This window comes from Marmota monax, unplaced genomic scaffold (assembly GCF_021218885.2).
Source record: "Marmota monax isolate L192 unplaced genomic scaffold, Marmota_monax_Labrador192_F-V1.1 WCK01_AAM20220418_F8-fsc00007, whole genome shotgun sequence".
In the NCBI taxonomy this organism is placed as follows: domain Eukaryota; kingdom Metazoa; phylum Chordata; class Mammalia; order Rodentia; family Sciuridae; genus Marmota; species Marmota monax.
The window spans coordinates 18,332,574-18,357,191 of NW_026692781.1; the positions used below are offsets into that span (position 1 = coordinate 18,332,574).

At 32.6% G+C, this 24,618-nt stretch overlaps 1 protein-coding gene across 1 annotated transcript in view; it reads left to right on the forward strand.

Annotated features, from left to right (window-relative positions):
• The window catches only part of Znf804a (zinc finger protein 804A), a 304,351-nt gene that overhangs the window by 157,417 nt on the left and 122,316 nt on the right, over nucleotides 1-24,618 (forward strand). The gene's annotated exons all lie outside the window — the stretch shown is intronic.

Consider the following 24,618-nt stretch of genomic DNA (forward strand, 5'->3'; position numbering starts at 1 on the left):
CTAAGAACAAGAGAAAACATGTTTCTAAAAAATTGCCTTTGCAATAACAGAGCACGGAGAAAGAACATGAAGGAGTTTTTGTTAGTTTTCTAGGAATGTTATAACACAATGTTATCAGTGGAGTAGCCTAAACCCAGAAATTTATTATCTCAGTTTCTAAGGTTAGAAGTACAAAGTCAAGGTGTCAATGAAATGGCTTCAATCTTCTGAGACCTATCTTCTCAGCATCTAGGTTGTTGTTTCTTCCTCCTCCTCCTCCTCCTCCTCCTCCTCCTCCTCCTCCTCCTCCTCTTCTTCTTCTTCTTCTTCTTCTTCTTCTTCTTCTTCTCTCTCTCTCTCATTTATTTATTTTTTTAGATATACATGACAGTATATTGTATTTTGACATATACATACACGGGGTATAACATTCTAATTAGTATCCCATTGCATTATCTGCATTCTGTATGTATCTCTGTTCAAATCTTTTATTAAAAGGAAACCAGTCATTAGATGAGGATGCACTCTAGTGACCTCATGTAACCTTAATTCCCTTTTAAAAAAATGTCTCCAAATACAGTCATGTTCTGAGGTTCTAAGTATGAGGATTTCGAAGTATTAATTTTGGGAGACACATAATTTACCTCACGGTAGAGGGCATTTAAAACAAGACTTTGATATTTTGTTCTACAACATGAAGATTTTTTCCCCACTGAGTTCTTTTTCTCCAATTTCTTGGCCTATGAAATTTATAATGGCCATAAGTTTGACTTGTACTGATTACATTCGGATAACCTAGAGTGTTCTCCACTTTGCCTCTACTCTGCTTTATTTTTCATGTTGTTTCTAGTAGTGATACTCTCTTTTCCACTGGACTATAGGTACAGATGTGTGTTCAAAACCTTTAGGAAAAAAAGTAATTTATTCAATATTTTAAAAAATGATTTATAAGAAGAAGAATAAATAGTATTTTCTTAATGTAATACTTTTCAAGGCAATCATTTTATACTTTAAGTTGCTTTGTAGGGGTACAGGAAAGGATGTGGCAGGAAATTAACCCAAAAGTGATGTAGAAAAATGAGGTTACTGATTACCACATGGTTCCAGGCTTTTAATACAAAATAGGAAGATGTCTTGATTGTGTTCTCTTTAGGTACTTTCAAAAATACAATGACCATGGAAATTAAAGATAAGACATTTCTATGGGATATGTTTTTAAAAAAAGTACAAATATACATTGAATAATCATTATAAATAAATTGTAAGTTTGGTTATTTCAATTCTTCTCCCTTTTAGAACAGAACATAGTTCTATATAACTATGAGTTCATGTTACATAATGCATTTAAACTGGGAAAACGGTCTTTTTCATCTCTATTACCTTTCATCTTTTCTTTCTCTTGTTATATTTTCTTTATGATTTTCTGGTTTATCTTAAATAGGAAACCTCTCATGAGTCAGATTCTCTTGTTTTTCTTTGTAAGACTCTGAGATCTTGTCCTAAAATTGTATCATCACTTCTGACAGAGCCACCTCTTCCACAGTGCCCTCTGCCCAACACGTGTAGCCACTGAGACTCTCTCCTTGCTTGCTGCACCAGTAGCTCCCTAAGAGATGGCATCGCTGTTGTCCCTTCTTTGTTTAGGCATGAAGCTGTCGTTGTTTGAACTATACAAGGTGGTTTGTCAGTTTCTAAAGAAACAGGCTTCCTCTTCAGCAGTATTGTATGGCCATATGAAAACAATTCAAAGCAATCATCATATTTTCATTGAATAAAATGTTAAATATTCTATATTATTGCCAGAATTAGATCATCAATTTTCTAGTGTTTTTCTGAGATATTTTTTATTGGTAAACTTATTATTATGAAAACATCTAATATGGTTATCAGAGAGTAACTACTACACAGGTGACAGAGAAACTCAAATGAAAAGGTGCTCCTCAGAAATCATTGTTTCATGTCTTAGGTGGAGTTCCATAGAGTTTTGGTAAGGTGAGGTCTATTGCATTTTAAGCATTGAAGACAATCTTAGATTAAGTGTTCTGAGATAATTCTAGTATAGTACTGGATTTCAAACATTTTCAGTAGCAAGACATTTTTGACACATGAAAGCTTATATAAGTACATCTGTATTTTTACATCTATTTACCCACCTACCTAGATATCCCACAGTTACAGGAATATGAATTAAATAATAGGTATCATGAAGTCAATTATACAAAAGCAAGATTATTCTTGATGGAGGACTGATCGGCACATATTTTATTTCCCATTACTTCATTTTCCTTTGCAGTCTGTGAAAAAGTTTTTTGTTATTTGTTTTGTTTTTAATATGTAGGCCTGTGAAGAATACTCTTCTATTTCAGCAACTAAAGGTGCTGGAACAGCTGCAAAAGTAAACAAATCTTAAGGAACTTAGGATGATCTTCCAAGTTTTCATTTGGACAAAACTATAGGGTAGGAGAAAGTGTCTTAATATACCAGTTTCCCCTTTGGGGGGAATATATTGTGGTTTCCTATACATTTTGTTTTTCTGACACAGTGTTATTACTGACTTTTGCTCAAATATTTAAGCTTAGTTAAAATGTCTTAATTCTCCATATATAACAAATATCTTCTTAAATATGACACATTTTAGCAAAAATAATGATGGTATAATTTGTAAGAAAGAAACAGTTAAGTCCTACATCAATGGAGTGTAAATTTAGAGTTGTGTATTAAGTGGGAACTTTTTGGTGCCTTTAAAATCAAATGAGAGGTAGGCTTCCTTATCTATTCATAATATGCCCCCTGAGTCAAAGGCAGCAAAACAGGCAGGTCAGGGTGATTATTTTTCTATTTTTAATATTATATATAAATATATTTTATATTATATATATTACATTTTATGTAATATATGTGTATAAATATTCATTGGCAAAAGTTTGTCTTCACGTAACGATTGTTATCGCACATGAAAATTTATGTAGCTTTGGGCCGGTATTCCCCAAGGTTGCTATTTTAGGATTTTTCTCTCAAGTATTAATCCCCCCCATATACCAAATATCTATAAGTGAACTGTTTTCTTCATCTATTATTTACATATTTACAAATCTAATTTCAATGGGAATGTAATTACTGGCCAGCAATATACCATAAAGTATTTAACACATGAATTTATATAAATTAATATAAATTTATTTTAAAAATTTAAAAAGCAGTCCAATCATGAGGACTCTGTGATTATTTTAAGTGCTCTTAAGTGTAATTAATATAATGAAGTACTAATGAAATCCAACCACATATTGGGTAGTATAATATGCCTTGAATAACTACAATCTATCATCAGTTAAAACCACCTTATTATCAACACCTTTGATTCCCATGTATTATTGTGGAGGTATAATGCACATTAATTTTGTTAAAAATTCTAACATGGCTGGACAGGTCAGGCATGCCTGTAATCCTAGCCACTCAGGAGGCTGAAGCATGAGGGTTGCAATTTTGAGGTGAGCCTCTGCAACTTAGGCCCTAAGCAACTTAAGGAGAATTGGTCTCAAAATTAAAAATATATAAATAAAAAATAAAAAGGACTGGGAATGTGACTGAGTGGTAAAGCACCCTGGGCTAAATACTTAGTATCCATAAAACATTTTTTTAAACCTGAAAATAGTCTATTCTTTCCATTTTAAGTTCTATATTAACTTTGAATGGCCAAACTACATAGCCCGGTTATTTGTCATTAAATGAAAATCAAATTAAAGTCTGGCTGAAACTAAAGAGCAAGGAGGTTACAAAAGGCAAAATAAATATATATACATTACATATATATATATTTACATACACAGTACAGTCATATGCACAAAACTTATATACACACATAAACATGTAGATGCATATATGAAGGTACTTGTAGGCACATATACACTTTAATTGGCACAAAAGCTTTTAAAATATATAGAATTCATTAAAATGAACTTAGGCAATTCACCTCTTTTAGATTTGTATCACCTTGTCATCTCAGAGAGAAGGGATGCTTCATGTCGGGAACAGTCAGCAAAATTTGGAGTACAAATGATCAATACTTGTTATGTTGTAATCTGGTTGATGTCAGAGGTGGATCTATCTGAGGTCAGCAGTATCTCATATTTGAAATGTATGAAAATTCAGCAAAAGTGTTTGATTTGAAATTCAGAAAATCCATGAAATAGTACCTCTATGATTCCAGAGAAAATTCTAACTCAGGAGGTATTAAAAGGCTGTAGCTCTTTATAAAGTTCATATAAGGTAGTGTTTTAACTTTCTACATTGAATATTTTTTTCCTACACATCATTTCTAAACATTAAAGAACTGAAGAAAAAAATTTGAAATCTTGCTTTTCTTTGGAATTCTCAATCCCATTAAGTTCTTTCATCCAGGTTCTTGTGTTCTTCTGTTAACAGTTATAAAGAACACTTCATAGGGAGGGGGATCATGGGAGGAATAGATGAATTCTAGATAGGGCAGAGGGGTGGGAGGGGAAAGGAGGGGCATGGGTTAGAAATGATGGTAGAATGTCAAGGACATCATTATGCAAAGTTCATGTATGGAGGCACAAACTGGTGTGAATATACTTTGTATACAATCAGAGATATGAAATATGTGTGCTCTATATGTGTAATATGAATTGTAATGCATTCTGCTGTCATATATAAAGTTTAAAAATTAATAAAAAAACATTTCATAGACAATTACCTATGATTTTTTTCTATATTTATAAGGCAAATAACATAAGTTAAAGTGAATACTTATGCCAACTTTGGACAGATATTTTGAATAAGTGCTAAGCATTTAAAAATTCATGATTAAACATTTTAAAAATGTATATAACTAAATAGCCACCATAATCCCACAAAGGAAAATGACCATCTTCTCCTTTGCATTGGGTAAAAATAGTGAATTTAAAAAAAAATTGTTTAATTTAGCTCAGAGATTGCAGTTCAAATTGGAATATAGGTTGATAGAAATCCAAAAATTGGTCCTTTCCCCTATCTATTTATCTATCATATTTTGACTATTCACTAGAACAGAAAAAATCATCAGGAATTTCCTAAGGATCAATCATTTCCTTTTTCATTGTTCTTTCAAAAGTAATAGTATTGATTACTCTCCCATATGATTTTTACTAATCAAATTTTATCTTTTTATTCTTATTTGAAATTCAAATTTCATCATAACTTTAATATGTTTCCTTATTTTAAATAATTTCATATTTAGAACACTGGTAGATTTTTGGAAATATTGTGATGATAGTAGAGTCTTCATATACAGCACAGCCAATTTCTACTATCTAACATTAATATGGTTAACATATACACAATTACTGAACTGATATTAATGTGGTGTTACAGACTAAATTCTATACTTATTCTAGTTTCTGAAGCTTTAACTAAAATTCTTCTTCTATTATATGATCTCAATGAATAATGCATCATGTTTAATTTTTATGTTTCCCTAAGCTCCTCTTGGCTGTGGCAGTTTCCCAAACTTCTTTTTTTTTTCATAATCTTTCCAGTTTTGGGGAGTGATAATCAACTATGTTATAGACTACACCTCCACTGGGATTTGTCTGGGATTTTGTTTATTTATTTATTTTTGTCATGATTAGACTGAGATAAATAGTTAGGTCTGTCTGGTATCATTTTCATCACATCAACACAAAGCAACATACAATCTTCATGATCAGTCTTTGCTGATTTTGACCTTGTTCAACTGGCTGAAGTAGTAATTTCCAGGTTTAGCCACTGCACTGTTAATTCCCCTCCTTCCTTATTCATTCAGGATTGTTCTCCCCAGTAAAATATTTACTGTATATGGTCCACACATAAAAAGTTGGTAGTGATAATCTCTATTTTGGAGGGCAGAATATCCATGCAAAACATTTGGGATTATTCTGTGCCAAAATGTTTGCTTCTGAATAAGACATTTGTATTTATCGTGGAGAACACAATACATATGTAGTTTCGTTTCCTTTTGATCTTTAAGACTGCAGTCAATTCAAAGCATCTTTTCTCTCACTTCCTTCAGTGAGGTTCTTATATACATTCATATTGCAGTTAGATTTTGATTTATTTTGCATTCTACATTCTGTGCTGTGATTCTGCTATGGTACAAATACATTTTTGAATTGCACACATTAAGTTTCAATCTTTGTGCTGTAAAGTTGAATACTTATGCATGTATTTAGGCAAATACTTACTGTTAAATATCCCCAATCACACTCTCATAGAAAATAGTTTTACTGTCATAGAAATTTCTCTGTTTCACTTACTCAGCCCTCTCACCCTTCCCTTGAACCCTAGCAACCATTGATGGTCTTACTGCCCTTACAGTTTTGTGAATTCCATAATGTTATATAATAGGGATAAAATGGTAAGAGCTTTTGTTGACTTGCTTTCTTCCTTCCACTTAGCAAAGACTGTTTAAGACTACCCAGTGTCTTTTTGTGGCTTGATAACTACTTTTTTCATTGCTTTATACTATTCCTTTAGGTGTATGCATCAACAACATCCATTCACCTTCGGTTGCTTCAAATTTGAGCTATTTGAATAATGCTTCTGTAAGCACTCACAGGCAGGTTATTGGAGACAAGTTTTCAAGCCAGTTAAGTAAATATCTAAGAGTGTGATAACTATATTACATCTTAAAATTATATGAAACTTTGAAATAAACTTTCAGATTGATTTCTGAAGTAGCTATACTATTTTGCATTTTCACAGAAACTTGTGAGTTCTGTTATTTTTTCCTGTATCCTTCTAGCAATAGATACTGTCTGTGGTTAGCATTTTAGCTATTCTAATGGAAGTATACTAGTATGTCACTATTGTTGTATTTTGTAATTTTCTAATGGCAACTTATATTAGCTGAATTTTCACATGCTTATTTGCCATCTGTATATTTTCTTTGGTAGCAATCTGTACAAACATTTTGTTCACTTTTAATTGGGTTGTTTTCTCATTATTGAATTTTTAAGGATTCTTTGTATATTTTGGAAATAAGAATTTTGTAAAATATGTGTTTTTAGACTATATTCTTTAATTATGGCTCATTCTTTTAGTCTCTACCAGAGTTTCTCAGAGAAAAAGTTTTTAATTTTGGAAAGTCTAATTTATCACTTTTCTTTTATGCATTATGCTTTTGAGGTAGTGTCTAAACACTCATTAGATACCCAAGGTCACATAAATTTTTTCTTGATTTCTTCTAAAGTCTCGATAGCTTTGCATTTTATACATTGGAGTTTGATATATTTTGAGTAAATTTTCATGACAGATGTGAGATCTATATTTAGCTTCATTTTATTGTATGTATTTGTATAATTTTTGCAGCAGAATTTCTTGGAAAAGTAATCCTTTGCTCAATTGACAAAGATCAGATGACAATATGTATTTGTACTGATTTATGGGTTCTCTATTATGTTCAATTAATGTACATGTTTATTTTGCTATAATTCTTGGATGTTTGTTGTATTTTTTCATTTGTTTTCCCTCTTTGCAACTAAGGATTTATCTTCAAGCACACTGATTCTTGCCTTAGATATTTCCTGTCTACCATTAATCTGACCAGTTATTCTTTATTTTTTGTAATTTCCTTGTAATTCTTACAGTTATTTTAACTCTCTGTTTTTTTCATGTTGTCTACTTTTTCCAGTAGTTTTACTAACAGCTTAATTATAGTTATTTCAGATTCCTTGTTTGATAAATCCAAACTCTATCTCATGTTAGTATGCTTCTGAGGTTTGTTCTCTGTCTTCAGAGTATAGATTTTCTTGATTTATTGTATGCATTGTAATTTCTTGAAGACATCTAGGCATAATGTTAGAAACATGTCTTTAGCGTGAGGTTTTATGTGAATCTTGCTAGTTGGGTTGTGCTTTTTATTTGATGTTGTTGTATCAAAATCTTAATCATTTCCTTGATTTATTATTATTATTTCTCTCTGTTGTCTTTGGGATTCCTTGACAACTACTCCAAAGGTAGACTGAGTTCTGTAGCTCTTTCAGCTGCAATCTATTTTTAGTATTCAGGAAACCCATTGTCATGTGTAAAGTACAGAAAAGGAGCTATATAATATAATCTCCCATTCAATCTTTGTAATTTAATTGTCCCTTGACCCTATTATTTGATTTTTACAAGTTTTTCACCCCTTACCTCTTCTACCCAATTTAGATGAGACTTGAAGATAGATGGGGCTAAAATTAGAGAAATGCTCTTTCTCCAGTGAGATTAGGCCCAAGTAGACCTTTGTTATGCAAAATGTCTTCAGTTGACTCAACATTCTTTCCTGCTCCTTTATTTTGAGAATCTGGTTGAGTACCTTTAAATAAAACACACAAAAATGGTGGGGACACTCTTAAGAGTGTCTTAAGAAAGCCTGCAGAAATTTTGCATTCATGTGTTATTTCACATGCAAGCTCTAGCAATTTATCAAAATTACCACTGAAGTGAGCATCCCAGTTTATGGTTCTAGTGTCAGGTGCTCCTGGTAATATCTGGAGTGTGGCTCTTCAATTCATTTCTGTCTCCAGATTTCAGGTTGGCAGTTTGCATTGAAACTCCAGTTCTCTGATGAGTCCAAGGAAAGTAGTTATTTTTAGTTTGTTCCATTTTTTTCCCCTTCTTGAACACTGTCTCTCAAGATCTTTACCTGACAGAGCTAAAACAGAAATTCTCTGGTCATACATTTTAATTGATTACTCACTCTGAAGTACTTGCCAGCCACTCATATTCCAAATAAATTTTATTTCTTGACTTCATCCAATTTGGAGTAACCAATGTATCCTGATCCGCAAGATGGGCTCTATGATCCATTTTGATTAAAAAATGATTCACACAATTGTTGTTAGTCATCTGGTTTTAAGAAGTGATTTTTCTTCCTCAGTTCCAATCATCAGATGAGTGTAAATAAGTCTTTAGTGTGTAGAGTAAGATTCAATAAAATAATGTACATGGATCATCTAGCAGATATGCCAAATAGGTATTAGCTATTAATATTTGTTCCTAAGATTAATTTTATTATTAATCTCACTCTCGAAATCTCATTGATCCCTATTGTTTGTTGAATATACCAGGGACCTTTGAAAATATCACCAGATATCAGAATGAATATTTCCTCCACCTGAGTTATCTTCACAAGATAATGCTATTAATAACTTCATCATCTCCTTCAAGTCCTATTCCAGTGTTCTTCAAATGTCATATTCTCATGGAAGCTGACCTGAATGCTTTTTGTAAAGCTGAAAGGAGTACTCATCATCCTTTCTTGGACATTTGATATCCCCTATTGCTAATATGCCATTTTCCCATAGCATTTGTTTTTGTCTAACATTCTTCATTATTTATCTTATTATGTTTAATGTCTTTATGCTTCTTTTTAAATTAAAATACATGAACACAGGGTAATATCTGTAAACATTGTCTAGGACAGTATCTGACTTATCATATGTGCTGGATAACTTGTTGATGCAAACTTGAATACTGCTGGACAATAATATGCATACAAAAGAAGTATTTACAGAACATGGATATGTGATAGTGTATTAATTTCCTTAGATTATCATAAAATGACTGCTATACACTTTTGACTGAACACAATCATATTTGTCCCGTCAGTTCTGAATGCTAAAGCTCCAAAATCAAGTTGTCATAGTGCCATGCTCTTCTGCAGTCTCTAGGAGAGAACACTGCCTTGCTTTTCCAGCTTCATTGAACTCCAAGGGTTAGTGGGTTTGAAGCTCTAATCTCTGCTTCTCTGTGTCCACATGGCTTTCTTCTTCATGCCTGTCTTCATCACTTTACTCTCTAATAAAGATATTTGTCACTCTATTTAGGACCTGATCGGGTAATCCCAGATGATCTCATTTCATTATCTTTAAAATGACCTCAATTTGTGGGCAACAAGAACTATTTTGCAAAATACAGTCACATTTGGAAGCTTTGGGTAGACATGTCCTTTGGATGTGGGGGTGAGCATTCAATCCACCACAGAGAGTATATTTGACATCATTGTTTAAGCACTTGCTGGATTGTGTCTGGACATAATTGACATACTTGGTTTGCCACTGACAGTCTGATCTCTGCATCTGCAGCCTGAACATCATCTGGGAACATTCTTGAAATGTGGAATTTCAGGTTTCATAGTCATGCAGTTGATTTAAATATTAAATATGCAATTTCTCAAGATCCTTATTTGCTTCATGTGCACATTAAAGTTGGAGAAGTCCAAATGTAGAATTGAGTGGATAACAAATTAAGCAACATGAAAATGAAGGAGCGAGAATGAATTGGAATCTAAACAACAAATACTGCAAGATTTATGAAAACAGGTGGCAGGCAACTGACAAAAATGGAAAATGTGAACAGAGTGGGAAGTTTAATGAATCCAGAAAACACAAATCAGATAATTTATAGTGGGGGGGGGGCTTTGACTGTGAGAATCATGTAGTTACAGGAATAAGAAAATAACCTTAGAACAGATAACAGAACAAGCAAAATGTGACAGCTTTGTTTGAATGAGCTATGTCTGTCTTTGATTCTTGAGAGATCTGGAATGACTAAGACTCACTTGGAGGTCTTATGAAAACACATATTTCTATGTGGACCTTCAGAATTTCTGGTTTAGGAGGGGTGGGGCAGGCCCCACAGGATTCATACCTAACATGTCCCCGGGCAAAACTGATACTGGTTGTATGGTGATAATATTTAGAGAATGTTTTGCTTATAGTTATTTAGAATAAGCATATAGATATACTAATAAAAAGGAATTTTAGATATGAAAGATTTGGTATTTGGTATTCATAACTTCCTTGAGAAATATTAAGCTTCCTAATAGTCTAACAGTATTTTCAAATTTTCTTTTTTTCTTTTTGGTGCTAAGGCTTTAAGTTGGTGGTGTTTTATCACTGAGGTATATCCCAGACCTTTTCAATTTGAGATATGGTCTCACTATGTGACTGTAGGTCTCCCCAAATTGCAGAGGTTGACCTTGAACTTGTCTTGCTTCAGCCTCCCAAGTCATTGGGGTTACAGGCATAGTAGGCATGTGCTATCATGCCCTGCTATGTCTTTCATTTTAAGAAATGTTGTATCTTGGTATGTACTTAACTGTCAATGTCAGATACTTAGGCTAGAGACCTGCTCTTGGAAAAGGATTGTTAAATGAATGCTACTCAATGCAATCTTAGACTACCTATCATAATTTAATTGGAAATAGTAGATTATCCAATCAGAAATATTTTCTGAATATTTCCGCACCTTCCTGTAGGATGTCACTGAAAGAAAAGTAAAAAGATTTCAGGAGATAAAATATAAGCACTTCATTATGTTGGTCAAAATGTTTGAATTAGTTTGAAATAAAATGAAACATAGTTTTACTAAAAAGATTTTATGCTTTAACAATAGATGCTTCAAGCTTAAAGGCTGGAAATCATTAGCAATTAAAAAAAGATGTTCAAATATTTGAGGAGTTTGAGATTTTGACAATTATTCACAAGTGGAAAGGGATTAAATATAGATAGATGGAGAATTGAAAGAGAGAGAGAGAGAGAGAGAGAGAGAGAGAGAGAGAGACTGAGTTAGTGAGTATCAAAGATAGAGTTTGTCATTCCAAAACATTCAGGAAATAATAAGTCTATTATAAGAAATAATGAGTCTAACCAAAAGAGATGTTTATTATGTTAATTATTAGGAAGTGTAGCACTTGCACTTATCTTTTACAATAATGTGGAGAATCACAAAACTGAACTAAGGCTGAAAATGTTTAATCACTTGTGAACCATACAAACAAAGAAGATAAGTTCACATCAAAAGGAATAAGAAAACACCCACTTTGGATCCCTGGGATGCAAAGAAGTAATTATGTTTTGTATCCTTACTACTGACTTTAGAAGGCATTTAATAAATAACATTAAATAAGTAAATGGACAAGCCCTGACAAACTGACCAACAATGAGTTTTTCAGTGAAGGACAGGGGAAAAAATGAACTTATAATTGCTGTTGGCAGAGGAGTCATATTTTTTTAATCTATTTTTAGATATATATATATTTGATATGGCTTTATCTTTAACAACTAAGAGATCATAAGTATAAATATTGAAATTCAGTATAATTATCCCTCAAAATGCACACAACTTTAGATATAAAAATCGTGTGTTATTTATGTTATTTAATTTGCATGAAAACATTTCATTAACATTTTTAAAGTAAGGAATCTTATCAATTTCCTTACAAGAATATATTCAGTGATGATTGTTCTATATCCTACTAATTTATCATCACAATCAAGAATGATGAGCACAATCTTTTTTCAAGCAAGCTAAACTAGAACAAGTTGTCATGACAGTGTAATAATACATATTGTTTACACTCATATGTGACATATAACATCTACACAATTATGTACACTTAGGCCAAAGTATTTTTTTACAAAAGTACTAAAAGGTCATCTATGACATTGTACAAAACTGAAGTTCTAATAAGATTATTATATCCTTAATAAAAAATAAATTTTCTCACAAGATCATTAGTAGCTAAAAAGGGAAATAAAGGTTAAATATATTAAATCATTTAAATATAAGAGTAGTTGCATTGTCATATTTGTGTGAAATTCTTCTCAGTTGTCAAAGGCCATCAATAAATGACATGTTTATATATTTTATTTTTAATAAAGAAAAAATTATGGAGTGAATTGTCTTTAACATACAATGCCTGTGCTTTTTCCACATAGTCCCCAACCAACCTAACATAAATTTTACTTTGAATATTAAAAAGTATGCTAACTATGTATATCAGATCTAAATCAGAAGCAAATAAAACATTTTATCCTTCAGTCTAGTCATATTACTATTCCTGTAGTGTAACAATAGAATGGTAGAAAATAAAATTGCAGGACACAAACCTCAGGTGTCAGCTTGTCACCATGTTACATTTAAAGTGGTTATTAAAATCATTATGCTATCAACTTGTGAAGTTTGGATGCACCAAATATAGCAACCTGGTTTAATTGCTCGCCATTTCATTTTGAGTGAAAGAAGGAAGAGGAGGGGGAAAAAGGGTGGATAAAGCTGCTTGTTTGAAAGACACATCTAAAGGCTTTTTTTTTTCCTATCAAAATGCAATGAGAAAATAATCTCAGCACGGTGAATAAATGAATGCTTGTTTGTTGAAGTCAGATTTCTTATTGTCCTCAAAATTGGGGGTAAAAGCATCCAATTTCAACTTTAAGCTAAGAAAATGCTATTATATAAAGTGCAAGAAAGTCCACCTGACATTGCATAAAAATTCTTCTTTTTGAAATTATACACAACCAGTCCCACAGAGTCTTTTCTCCCAATCTATTTGAATGATGAACTGATGAGTAGGATTGTCACTGTGGAGTGTAACTTGTGTTGTTTATAATTAAGTTTCCACTATAGCAATGTAGCCTACAAAAAGCACTCATTAAGTCACACAATTTTCTAGCTACTCTTTTTGGCCTTGCATATTTGTACACAGATCGATATTACCTAATGAGAAAGAGCAAGAAATGGACATGAATTCAATATTAACTTAGAACAAGAATAAATTTGGGATTCGAGTACTGTGCTATGGGATTATTATTATTTGTTTATATTTTTAAAATATATTTCCTTCAAATTTCAGAAGTAGCAATGAAAAGCTAATGTTTGTTAACTTGATGAGATGAATGTAATAACTAAATGTATACTGACAATATGAGTCTATCAAATACTTCTGTATAGACTTTTATATTTTTCACTTATCTAAATATTATGAGAATATTAATAATATTTTATATTAATTAATGTTAATTTACATTAATTAGTTAATATATAAGATCATTATGTACAATTAAATACTTTATTTTTTTATTTATCACACTTTATTATATAATACAGATTTAATTTCTATTTCATAGCATAGTATATTTTAGAATTATATAAATATATTTTACTCTGCTCATTAAAAGTCAAAATTGTTATTTAAAAAAAAATACTATTTATTTTTTGTCTAGTTTTCATTGGATGGTGTTTTAGTCAGATTTTTCGCTGCTGTGACTAAATGACCCAATCAGCATAGCTGTAGAGAAGAGGTTTATTTGAGGACTTACAGTTTCAGAGGTCTTAGGGCATAGAAGGTCGGCGCCATTTCTCAGCGTTCAAGGAGAGGCTGAACATCACGGCAGGAGAGTATGGTGGAGAAAAGCAACTCATATCATGGTGATCAGGCAACAGAGAAAGAGTCTCTTCCCCAGATACAGATATATACCCAAAGCCAGGCCCTAATTCCTACCTTCTGCAGCTATACTCTTCCACTTAAATTACCACTGCTGCACTTTGTTTGTCAGTTAATCCCTATCAGAGAGTTAAATCACTGATTGGGTTAAGACTCTTACAACCAATCATTTCTAATCTGAATCTTCTTAAGTTGTCTCACACTTTAGCTTTGGGGGGACATTTTACATCCAAACCATAACATTCCACCCCTGGTCCCCCAAATCTCACAACCATCTCACAATGCCAAAATTATTATTTTTTTCTCATTTCTGAGTGTCCCGATAGTCAACAGTTCTGAGATTACTCAAATTTGAAGTCCAGATTCCTCTTTGAGGGTTAAGGTAATCTCATTGTGAGCTCCTGTGAAACTGAAAACAAAACAAAACAAAATAAAACTTCTATAGCTCCAAGTCTGGCATTTGCAGCACAGAGCTTAATGATGTTCTCTCCAAAGGACTAGTTTAGTTCAACCCCTGTGCCCTTGTTGGTTGCTGCCCAAGTGACCTTTCGGTTGGTTCCTCTGGCTCAATTCCCACAGCTTTCCTAGGACAATGTCCCAAGTTACTGGAATTTCTTAGTCTCGGGGTCTCCACTGCAGCTTCAGCTTCCTCCTCAAATCTTCACACCTTGCCTTCTCAAGGAGTGCCCACAGGGACTCTGACCCTGCTCCACTTTGTCTGGTTTCCAAGACCTTTCTTTGAAATCTTGGTTGAAGTCTCCATGAGCCCCTAACTACAGGATCCTGCATTCCTGCAGAATTAGCACCACATGGTTGACACCAAGGTCTTCCACCATCTGGAGCAGTAGCCAAACCACCAGGGACCCTGGCTGTAGCAGCCTCTGAGTGACTGGGTGCTCCACTAGTCTCTTCTAAGAGAATTTCCATTTTACTCCCAGGAGCTTGAGATGGGTGTGGTCTTGCCAGCTTTTGAGATGCCCTCAAGCCATCTTTCTTATTATCTCTTGGATAAATTTTTAGCATTTCTTTAGTGGCAATAATGTCTTTAACTGCAACTTCCTTAGCCTTATTTCATTCCTGCCTTTCAAGTCCACATTCTCCACATCTTTCTGCTCTGCTTTCTACTCCTGAACATCACAATAAATGATGTTTGGCTAAAAGCTGCCATCAATACCCATGCCACTTCCTGAATGCTATGCTGCCTAGAAACTTCTTTGGCCAGATTAAAACATCCATCACTTTTAAAATCAGCCTCACAGAAAGTCTCAGGACCTGGACATAATGCAGACAACTTCTTAGCCAGAACATAAAAGGAATGGCCTTTACTCCAAATTCCAATAGAGTCCTCCTTTTAGAAACCCTTTTGAGCCCTGTCTTCACTGACCACGGTCCTATTGACATTCTGCTCTTCTGAGCTCCCACCAGAATTGGCCATTAATTTTTACTTAAAACAATCTAAAGCATTTCTAGCTTGCACTGCTACACACCTCAAAATTTCTCCCACCAATTCCAAAAGCTCAAAAGCTTCTGAACCACATGGTCAAGTTAGGCACAGTAACAGCCCCATTTTTTGGTAACAGTTTCTGTTTTAGTCAGCTTTTTTGACACTGTGAATTAAAGACCCAACCTAGACAACTGTAGATGAGGAAAAGCTTATTTGAGGGCTCACTGTTTCAGAGATCTTAGTCAATAGAAGGTTAGCTCTATTTCTTAGGTTCCAAGGTTAGGCAGAAGACCATGGTAAAAAGTGTAGCAGAGGGTGGCAGCTTTTGTGAAGATCAGGAAACAAAGAAATACTCCACTCTCCAAATACAAAATATACATCCCAAAGCCTTGCCTCCAATGCCTGGTCTCCTCCAGCCACACCCCACCTGCCTTTAGTTACTGCTTAATTAATCACATCAGGTGATTAATACATCAATTAGGTTAAAGCTCTCACAACCCAATAATTTATTCTCTGAACCTTCTTGCATTGTATCATGCATGAGCTTTGGAGGGACACTCACATTCAAACCATAATGGATGGAAGATTGGATTTATATCTACACAATTCTATGATTTGGGGTGAAGTGATACTAAATAATTAACTTTAAACAGCTAAATTATTTTTGGAAATGCAAACCACATTAGTAGCATGACACTGACTTGAATTCAATATTTAGATTCATGGGTTAGGGATATCATTCAGAATAATGCATATATGAAATTTTAGATTAAATCTTAATTCTTAGACATATAATTTATTTTTCATTTTAAATAGATTACATTTAAAAACTCTTAATTTTTGCACTAGTATATTCTATAGATAAGACATATTGAATCCTTAATGTTGGAAGAACTAGAATGTAGTTCAAGGGAAATGTGAAGCCCACATGTTCAATAAAGACAGGTTGTAGAATTCAGAAATAAACATGAACTTTAAGAAGAATGCTTTACAAAATAGAGCAAAATAGTGAATTTTGATGTTTAAATGATTATCTATTTGTAATAATTAATTTTGTTTTCCATCTCTAGCACATATGTCCATAAACATATTTCTAACAGTTCATTTTAGACATATGTCTTTCTCTTAGAAAAACACACAAGAAAAACTTGTGTTCTGATTTCCTAAAATTTTACTTCTTAAAATATTGTAAAACATTGTATTAGCTATTTTTTTATAAACTCAAACTCAGTGCAATCAAACCTCTATAGAATATTTTGGATACCCATATCAAGAATTGAAGTAGTTTATCACTAAGAGAGCATCTGTTACACAATGTTTTATGAAAAACTACACAGAAGAAATATCCCATGCAAGCTATGGTTTGACAGATATAAAGGATAGAATTTTATAAGGACAAAATATGGATACTTCCTTGGTTATAAAATATTTTAATAGTACTTTCTCCCAAATTAAGGAGTATAGTTAGGTATTTTTTTCTCTATTACTATTTCCTTACAAGATGGCTTGCCCTTAAAAATTAAATTTTTAAACATTTTTGTATAAGTCCAAGTGATCCAACAAAAGAAAGAGGAAGTAGAATATGAACGCAGGGAAAAAAAACTGCTTAGTATTTTCTGGTACAAACCAATATAAAACAATTTGAACTAAAAATAAACTATTTTGAACTTCCTGGTAGGTATGAAGATTAGAAATGTGGAAAATGTGGTCAACGTATGTGTTTAGAAGATTCGGTTTTTCTGGCTCTATTCATTTGGTAATGAAGATGTCATGTTGAAATATTTTATGAATCATCAATGATCAGTCTTTTTGTTATTTTCACATGCCAATATTTTACCTGCAAATACTATATTAGTCTTTATAAAATATGTATGATTTAGTGCATATATTGCACATTTCATAGTAATATAGTCAATATCAGTATTTACTTTCTAGTGTAGGCATTCAATATGTCATAATAAAACATCCCTGTGTGTATATAGGTATGTGTATATATATTTATAATGATAATTTATGCATGTAGTTTATAAAATGTTCAGATGACATCAATATTTCAACCATTTAGATATTCTTGCATACATTTCATTTTAAAACCTCTAATTTTCCAAAGAGCAGATAGAGTTTTTATTTATGATAACTGCCCTATTAAACATTCCAATGAATTAAAAAGTTAAAATGCATACAAAAACATTAAAAAAATAGTGTACCATGATCAAGTGGTATTCATTCCAGGGATGCAATATTGGTTTAAAGTATGGAAATCAATAAATATAATTCATCACATCAATAGACTTAAAGATAAGAATCACAGGATTTCATCAATTGATGCAGAGAAAGCATTTGAAAAAATACAGCACCTTTTTATGTTCCAAACACTAGAAAAACTAGGGATAGTAGAAACATACTTCAATATAGCTCTCTATGCTAAACCCAAGGCCAACATCATTCTAAATGGAGAAAAATTGGAAGCATTCCCTCTAAAGACTAGAACAAGACAGGGATGCCCTCGTTCAGCACTTCTATTCAACATACTCCTTGAAACACTATCCAGAGCAACTATACAGACAAAAGAAATTAAAGGGATACAAATAGGAAAATAAGAACTCAAGCTATCATTATTTGCTAATGACATGATTCTATACTTAGAGGATCCAAAAAAAAAAAAAAATCCACCAGAACACTTCCAGAATTAATTTATGAATTCAGCAAAGTAGCAGGGTATAAAATCAATAATCATAAATCAAATGCATTTCTTTAAATCAGTGATGAATCCTTTGAAAGAGAAATTAGGAAAACTACCCATTCATAATAGCCTCAAAATATAAAATAAAATAAAATACTTGGGAATCAACTTAATAAAATAGGTGAAAGACCTCTACAATAAAAACTACAGAACACTAAAGAAATAAATTGACAAAGACCTTAGAAGATAGAAATATCTCCCATGCTCTTGGATAGGCAAATTAATATTGTCAAAATGGCCATCCTTTCCAAAGTACTATACCGATTCAATGCATTCCAATTAAAATCCCAATATTATTCCCTTATAGAAATAGAAAAAGCAATCACGAAATTCATTTGGAAAAATAAGTGTCCCAGAATGGCCAAAGCATTTCTTAGCAAGAAGAGTGAATAAGGAAATATTACAATATCAGAGCTTAAACTATACTACAAAGAAATAGTATTAAAATAGATTAAGGCAATTAATTCTCACTAGATGTTTGACCTCCTTAAGTAGAAAACACATTTCCTTTTTGTGTATAGATCAAGCATAAGAAACCTATAATCTAGAGCTACCCAGATTTTTTTTTAAATAAAGTTTTATTGAAATATAGTCATACCTTTTATTTTGTCTCCCTGTGTACTGCCTATGGCTGATTTTTCTCTGACCATAGCAAATTTACTGTTTTGCAACAAATATCATATGTTCTGCAAAGTGTAAAATATTTTTTATCTTTATAAAGAGTTTGCTAGTTCTTGCTATTGGTGATTTTCATACCCAGTGATACAAATTATTTGTATTTTAGATTATTAACAAATCAATTATGTGTTCACAGCTGTTACTTCCATTAATGCATGTAATTGTTGCATATATAGTAAAAATATGTTCACAGCAACAACAGCAAAACACATACTCCCTTTTTGTATATTTAACATTCAACCTGAGAAGGATAGTTGATTTATATTTATGATTATTTCTTTCTAATATTAGAGATATTGTTACTCCCATAAAATAGATCCGGTACAATGATAACCAATCTACTGTGTGAATTTCCACCAGAATTAGAAAGGTAGAAAGTGTTTATATGCAAAAATATCTCTGAAAATGTGTATTTACTAGTAAAGGAAATGTTCATTAAATATCTAATGTTACCAATACTTCCTTTACAATGTAATTTTCCCCCATTCAAACTTTATTTTTTTACAGACTCTTTCAAAGCATAGAATAATAATAAGATATCGGATCTGCAGATAAATTTTTCAATAACAGGCACTGAGGTGTTACAAATTTGCAGTAAAAAATCTGTTTGCACATTTGTCAGATGTTTCACTTTGGGGATGGCACACTGTGGAAGTGGCAAATTATGTTTACAATGAAATGCCAGTATTCAGCCTAGCCCATCAGGTGTGTAACATCAAAATCATTGACAAGAAAATGATACAAGAGCATCAGTTGGGCTGCATACCAATGACATAGTCGTCATTCCCTTGGCATGTCGGAAGTCTCAAATAGCAATTAACTTTGAAATTTTTTTACATATAAAATCAGCTTAAATTTATTATGTCAGATTAAATTAATTGTAACAGATTACTTTTTATTGCAAATTAAATCAAGGAAATTCATAATCACTTATTTTCAGTTTTATCCTAAAACTGATCAATAAATGTTATTAAGAGTATTAGTATCATAGTTTTCTACACACTTAATATACAACTGGCTTTCTTTCCTTATTTTGAATTACAATATGTTAATCATAACAATAAATCAATCATAATATTAAGATTGAGTTAGAGATTAAGTATCAAAATTTAGTTTGAATTAATCCATATAAAATTCCAGTCTCTACCTAATTGATATTTTGATAATACAAAATTTACACCATAACAGACAAAAATCATTTAAAAAGTTTGTTTCCTAGTTTTACAGCTTAATTTAACAGAGAACTAACATTACAAAAAATGTTATTTATTTATTTTTTGAAGAGATGAGAACGCTCTTGCCATCACTGGAGTTCTCTTGTACTTGGACCAACTTACCACTCATTTTATGTAATTGGAGTCATTCATGGCCTAACTCAAATATCTAAATAAAATGCAAATCAAGACCCCTGAAGGATAACAGGTGCTAATGGTAAAGATTAGCTGCTTCTTGAAGTCTGTTTGGGAAGCCAGTCACTTTCATGCAAATTTGAAATTCAGTCACCTGCCTACCAGCTTCATAATACATCCAATAAAAAGGGAAAATGGCCTATCAATGAACCATACAACATTCTAGTTCTGCTGACTCCAGTTTCCCAACAGAACACTGTAGGTGGGATTTTCTTTGAATTCTGGAAGGAGTCCTAGAAGGAAGAAAATAGATGGATATCTCTGGGCCTTAAGGAAGAAGGAGAGCCGAAAGCAATTATTGTTGTTTTCTTTCCCTACCCTCCTAATAGTTCCAGAATTAGAAACTATTAAATAATGATAAAGATTTAAAAAATTGGAGTAAAGTATCTTTTATTATTTTTCTCCGCTTAATTTGACAAATTTGACCTTGGAAGATCACTAAGCAGAAATGAGGGGGAAGGATTCTCATTAGGAAGTATGTAGGCAGTGTCCAGCAAAGTCTTCATATATGAGAGCCAAAGAGACAAAATTCCTAATAGTGTCCTCTAAAATAGAGGCAAACTCATGGCTTTACATGAGGCAATGTAAGCAACCTTTGGAATTTTTAAGTATTTTTCTTTATAGGAAAAAGAGCGAATATGCTATTAAGAAAACATAAGAATATTATTTTTGACGATGAGGCTGTTGACCGATTTGGAGAATGAAATACAATTTCCTCTGCTCTCCAGAACATGTGAACATCAATTTAATAGGTTTTTTAAATTGATAACAGTAGTAAATATAAAATCAAATAAATAATAAAATAATAATTTAAGTAAAATGTGGCACCAGTATGCAAGTGACCTAATCTCATCACTATTGCTAAAATAAACATTCTATCATATAAACTTCTTGTTTGTGTTATTGTGATATGACTAACATCATGGAAAGTAAACAGAATATCCATATCTGAGAGTCCACTGTGACAGAATAATGTCAAAGTCACAAGATAGTTGAATTTTACACTTATTTGTACATTTCTATCAAAACTACTGATTCATAAAGTTTTAAATATTTTATTTTGCATATTATAGGTACTGTACCATGGCAGGCTTTGTGAAAATAAAAAGATGTGTGAGGTTGGTCTTTAACTTTAAGCTCTTATAAACTATTTGTGGAATAAGTGTTTGTCACATAGAGAGTACTAATGTGAGGAAACCTGTAACAATACATTGCTCATTTCTGAATGGTCAGCACAGAAGTTTTGGGGAGAATTAGGATTTGAGCTGGGTGTTAAAAATTTGGTAAGACTGAATTAATAGAAAATAGGAAAATTAATAGAAAAATATTTTTCCTGGAAAGAAAAAAAATATTGTGATGAATATTCTTTGACAATTTCCTTGGCCAACTTACGAAAGATTTTGTCTAACTTGACAACTTTTTTTTTTTTATAAGGAATGAAAATTAGAGTTGAAGAGCTAGTCAAAGATCTTTTTTGGTTCTGATTGAAACAGAAATTTAATAAGTGAATGATAATCTGTGATTTTACTTTGTTATTTATTTGCTATTTTATTTAACCACCTGCCATCTAAGGCAAGATTTAAAGTTACGACAACTGCCTGATTCTATATGTGTGTCTCCTGGAATTCTCAATGTCTCATTCTGATAATCACTCAAAATATATTATGGTTGCCCAAACACACCTTGCTCTTTCTCCTTGGTACTTCTTTCCTGAGGTTACCTTCTTGCTTTGGCCTCTATCTTTGGTCCTGTCAAGATGAAGCTCTTCTCTGACCTTCTTCCCTCTCATGCATTCAGTATATGTCTTAAATTCTTTAACCTCTAAGTGAGTGAAACACTTAGTGGATACTTTAAATAAAGCATGTTTTGCAAACTTATATACTTATTGGTTAGCTCAATTAGACAGTTATGCTGTTTCTTTTTTTCTCACTGCTCTATCCCATTACTTATAGACAGTACTGGCCTACGTACAATTTTTTTTTTTTTCAAAAGTCTATCTATTGACTGAGGACTGACCTCCTTGAGTGTAGAGAGTTTACTTTATTAATCTCTTGAAAGCTAGAAATGCCATGAGCTTCCTTTAATCTCCATACTCTCATATATATTAAATGATCATTAAGCGAATGTTTGGTTGGATAGAAAAATGGCAAATTTGGAAGCACTTAAAATTACAAACCTATCATGTTGATAAAAAAGTCTCCAGCTTCAGAATTTAATTGTGAATTTCAGAGCTACTCAGATTCATAATCGCTGTGTTGCTCTCATCAACTTGGTGACATTATTTAGACATCAGTTTTCTCATTTGTTAAATTAAGGAACTGGACACTGTACAACTATATTACTTGTTAGGAGCTATTTTTACACATCCACCCAGTACATTCTGCAGTGAAACCTCTGCTTCAAAGGTTGCTGCTTTGCTCCACAAACACGTAATTTAACACCTAATTGTCTCCACATTATAGGAAATGAGAAAGTTGTCATGGAAAGGTCATTCAGGAGAATTTATTCAGCACAGCATGGCAGTTTCTGGCTTTCAAGAGCTGCCTGGGTTGTAATCACTTGTCTGGTAGCTGAGAGGCCTTTCTAAACTTGAGTAGATTTTTCTGACCTATTTAAAACCCACTTAAATTTCTGGCATCTTTTTGGAACATGGGGACTTAATTTGACATATGTAAATGAGATCCCTTTCACCTGTGTAGTTGTTCTTGCATATCTGTTGGGTTAATAAATATGGTTTTGAGCATGTCCTTTGTTTAGGTAGGATTTTAAGTACAAGAAAAAATCATATCTATGGAATCCCTCGCATTTTCAAAGTCCTATAGCCTCATAGGAAGCCTTTTTTTAGAATCTTAAAATTATGCTAGAGGAAATTATCCAATGTAAACAATGTAAAATTTATAAGTACTTTAATACTAATGTTAGTGCTTGATCAGCGGTTACCAATTTCTAGAATATGCTAATACTTATATAAATCGTACCATGTAACAGAGTCAATACCTTACAGTGAATGCATTGCTATCAAATTGGCATTGCCAATATGAGGAAATGAGAACTGTGTGCATGTTTTAAAAAAAATAAAAAGACTGCAAACTTTTTTTTGTATTCATGTCACTTTGGCATGTTAGTTTACAGCCTCTTGTCAGTTTTTCTTGTTTTGATACATATAAACACCAAGTGCCTTAAATCTCTAAAATGTCATTTTTAAAACGTACAAGTGCCATACAGAAGCTGCCCTTTGACAAGTGCATTGGGAACACAGCCAAGAGCACATCTCTAACCATCTCACTCTCCTGGCTCCTGATTCCAGGTCCCCTCAGGCAATAAGACTCTAGAGATGCCTTAATGGCACACAGCTTCAGGCTACAGCTTTATTAGCTTAAACAAAGAACATGGCAATTGTTCCCAGATGGATTCAGCAAACTGCTAAACAGCAATCATGCATAATCTCCCCAGTGACTTGTGTCTCTTTAGCACCAAATTGCCCTTTAGGATGGGTACTTGTTTCTTGCACTGGCCTGATGATTACATTCGGAATTTACCTTTACCTTTGGAGGGCAGCAACTATCATTTGTCATTTTCACCATTGGAAAATTTTAAGGTTTAAAAGAAGTGGGTTCTGCCTTTTTTAGGCACTTACAAGATTGTGAAAGATTGTTCTACTTCAAATTAGGTTCAGGAATTTCTTCTTTACTGGGTGTTTATTTTTACAACTATTCAATGGCTTTTTTACCCCAATCTTCATGATTCCTTTACAATTTGATCTTTAGTACTAATTAATGACAACTTTTAACATGTTCAATGTAGGAAGGTGAATGGAGAGGTATTAAGTAGGCTGAGTGCATGACATTGAATTTAAGAGGTGAGTGAAGGAACTGTCTAGGAATGCCTCTTGATATTCATTTTAATATTGGACTAACTTAATTGATCTTCACTTAAAAGCTACTCTAGAAGATGGGATAGATCTTTGGGTAAGGAAAGTTGATGAATTTCTCAGTTGTAGAATTCTCGTTTGATAATCCTGTAGAACACAAGTCTAAATAAGCAAGTAGACATATGGTATATGTAGTGATAAATATAATTCATTCCTGCTCTATTAAACCATTTTATTTGGATATTCAAT